We start from the raw sequence: 3,823 nt of genomic DNA on the forward strand, positions 1-3,823 counted from the left end.
GCATCCGTATATAAGATGAAATGAAATCAACTAGTAATTCGGATCTGAGGGAGTACTATGTTCCTCTTCGTTCATTTTAATTTCCTAGTATTTATTTGTGTGCGAGGCCAACAAGTATTTGCCCCTGGAATCATTCATTATTTGATTTGATCAGCAAATCGAAAATTCAGATAAAATTGGGGTGCGTGCTTTTTCGTTGGCCTTTTTACACAACCACCCTAGCGGCAAGCAGGACACAGGGAACGGGTCAGTACAACAGTTGACACAAACGCGTTCGCCCATCCGTCGTCACAGTACAACAGTTGAACGAGTAAGACCGAAAAAAGTTACTCTAGAACGACAAAGTTCTGCAGCTCCCGGTCCTCGTCGAGTGCGGCCTCCCTGACCACCCGGAGCACGTCGGTCAGCGACACCACCCCGCGCAGCAGTCCCTCCTCGCCGTCGTCGACAACCCACAGGCGGTGCACGTGGCTCGCCGCCGCCTTCTCGATCACCTCCCCGAGCGTGCTGTCCATGGAGCACGTCACCATCTCCCGCGGCCGCGGCGGCTTCTCTTCGTTTCCGGTGCCCGCCACGCCACCACCGTCCACGGTGGTGCCGGCGGTATCACCGTCGTCCGTGGCCTGAACGCCGGTCGCCGCGTCGAGTGGCTTGCTGCCATCCCGCCGGTACTCGGCCACCTTCTTCTTGAACTCCGCCACGGTGGTCCCCAGCCACGACCGCAGCTGCGCCACCGGGCAGTCGCGCAGGTCCGTCGCCGAGAACGTCTCCACCACCTTCTTCCCTCTCCCCTGCACCAGAAACAGAGCAACCAGCCAACCACATCGATCAGTACAAACGGATCAACAAGCAGAGTGTTGAGGCGGTGAGGAAGCAGAACTTACGTCTTGCAGGATGTACGCGTCAACGGGGGCGTCGACGACGGGGACAGCGGTGAGCGACCCCGCCCGCATCGTCCTGATGGCCTCGATCACCTTGGTGCGGCTCGCCACCGCGAGCACGGCCTCGCTCGCCGCGCCGAGCTCCCGGACGGTGCGCGACAGGACGCCGCCGAGCTCGGCGCCGTGCGCGCGCAGGAACCTGACCACGTCCATCTGGGTGAGCATCCTGTAGACCGGCGCGGACTCCACCAGCTCCACCGCCACCACGTTCTCCGCCGAGCTCTCCAGCGGCACCAGCGCGCGGTGCACGCCCTTGCTGAACGTCTCCATGCAGTCCAGCAGGCTTGAATCGCAGGGAAATCACAACAATGTCAATGTGTCACAATCTGAATTTCTTGAGATCGAAGTGCTACAGAAATTACAGGTTAGGAAGTACTAGTACCTTGTGTTTGGGTGGAACGTCCACAGAGTGAGGCCCTCCAGGGAGTGGCCAATGACGGAGGACACCGGCACGGACATGCGGTGGTCGAGGTCGATGGCCTCCGGCGGCGCGGCCTGGCCATTCCCGACGGCGGCCGCATCATCATCGTGACCGGCCTCGGCGATGTGGGTGAGGATGTCGAGCATGTTGACCATGCCGATGTAGTGCTTGCGGGCGACGCCGGTGGCGGGGTCGGACTCGACGATCATGGACCCGCCGGCGCCGATCCAGTGGCCGGGCGGCGCGGCAACGGTGACGGCGGAGACGCGGCCGGCGAGGAGCGCGTTGGCCGCGTTGGCCAGCGTGGCCGTGTAGGGGACCTCCACCAGCCGCTGCTTGGCGCGCGCCAGCTCCAGCACCTTGCGCTCCCGGAGCACGCCGCAGAGGCCCGCACGCGCCTTCTTGTTGCTGTCGCCGCCGCCTGCGCCGTCCTTGTCGAGCCCGTGGCCTTGCAGGGCTTCTTGCTGCTGCAGTTCGTCGCCGAACGCTCTCATCTGCGCCATTGTCGATCTGAAGGATTTTTGGTAGTGCACTGCACCAGTACTGGAGTGAGGAAGTGAGGAGATGAGCGTGTGTTCTGGATGAGTTTTTAATGGCGTTCGGATGGAGCGCTTCGAGTGAGGCTGTACGTGGCGAGCAGCGAGGCTGCATCGCCTGTCTAGCTGCCGTGTGGAAAGCAACGTGGTGCAGCGAGCCACCGACCACCACGAGTCCATGGCCACGTCCAAAGTTTCGCCACAAAGCTAGACCTGTAAACTAAATCGATGCCTCGGTTCTCCAACGGATTTTCGTACTGTTTTCATAATCACTGTTGTGGCTAAGTGATACGAAAGTTGTAAAGTACAGCACACCGGGCCCACTTCTAAATTAACTACTAACTAGCAAATAAGCCTGAATTCTGAATTATAAACTGCAACAATTCCTGATATGTCATTTCTTAGAACATAGTATTGCCGGGTAGCATCGCTGCAACCTTAGCATAATCCTAAAATCATTTCGCTTAATTTGGATCGCAGAGCGGTAGCATCGCATGATAGAATCACGATTCTAATTATCTTCTCTGTTATTTTCACAATGTTGAGTTTTTTCATACGCCAAAGCGAATACTAGTGCAAAACATGGAGAATGAATGCATCAAGGCCTAATTATTTGCTACCGATAGGCGCTAGTTCAACTCTATGTTATGTTTGCATTCTCTAGTATTTGTAGGTCTAACTCAGTTTATTTTCTGTGGTCCTAGGAGACTATTTTATCTGTTACTTTTTCATGTATTGGGGTTTTTTTTCTCATACCCGAATTTGCTACCGCTAGTTCAACTCTGTGTTATGTTTGCATTCTTGAGTATTTTTATTCTAACTCTGTTTATTTTTTTGTAGCATTGGGAGATAATTTTTTAATCTTGAGTTTTTTTTTGCATGCCATTACTAGTGCAAAACGTAGAAAATGCAGCAACGCCCAATTATTTGATACCGCTTGCTCTATGTTATGTTTGCAGTCTCGAGCTTTTGTAGCCCTGAATAATAGGAAAATGCCAGGATCAACCTGTGCGCGTGTGCATCCATTTTCTCTAATATTAAAAATGCTATTTATTTTTAAAAAAGATTGAAATAAGTTTTTACAGGGAGCGGCAATTTGGCTCCCGGGAGCATTTGCTCCTGGTTTTTTCGAAAAATTAAAACAAATCGAAAACTTATCAAAAAATTCCGAAAAAAAATCATGCACGTACCTGACCATGGCACGCACCAACGTGTAAAATGTTATTGCAAAATGTCATCGTATGCGCCCTGGACAAAAATGACAAATTTCTGACATGAAATGAGATCCAAAAATTTGAATCTCAGATCTGGAAATTTGTTATTTTTGCCCAGGACGCATACGATGACATTGCGCAGCGAAATTTCACAAGATGGTGCGTACCATGGTCAGGTACGTGCATGATTGTTTTCGGAATTTTTTGAAAAGTTTTGAAAAACAAAATTTGCTCCCCAAAAATCCGGGAGCAAATGCTCCCGGGAGCCAAGACGAATTTCCCGTTTTTACATGTACATATTATGTTGATACTTACTTGTGTAAGTTTTAACAAAAAAATACGATTGTACGTAGCCTATACAAAAATGACAAAATATCCAAATAATACTATAATGATTGGTTTTGTACTGCTAAGAGAAATATGAATTTCCATTTTCACATTTATGTGTATGTCACACATAATTGTTTTTTATGCCAAAATACACACAAGTGTCAACATAATATATACATGCGTGTTTATTTTTCAAAATTTTCTGAAACATTAAAATAACCTTTTTTTCAATTTTCATAATAAGGTACACGTGCACCCAGCTTAACATGGTCCGCCTACTGAATAATACCCTTTTTATGTAGTACGACTATTATTACTACTATAGTCTTTAGGAAGCTTTTTTTGTTTTCTGCAGCCACTAGTTCAGCAAAAAAAATCCCC

At 49.8% G+C, this 3,823-nt stretch overlaps 1 pseudogene; it reads right to left on the reverse strand.

Annotated features, from left to right (window-relative positions):
• Positions 1-326: 326 nt before the first annotated feature.
• On the reverse strand, positions 327-1,865 carry LOC124689165 (annotated as a pseudogene).
• Between the last annotated feature and the right edge of the window lie 1,958 nt (positions 1,866-3,823).

This window comes from Lolium rigidum, chromosome 2 (assembly GCF_022539505.1).
Source record: "Lolium rigidum isolate FL_2022 chromosome 2, APGP_CSIRO_Lrig_0.1, whole genome shotgun sequence".
Classification (NCBI taxonomy): Eukaryota; Viridiplantae; Streptophyta; class Magnoliopsida; order Poales; family Poaceae; genus Lolium; species Lolium rigidum.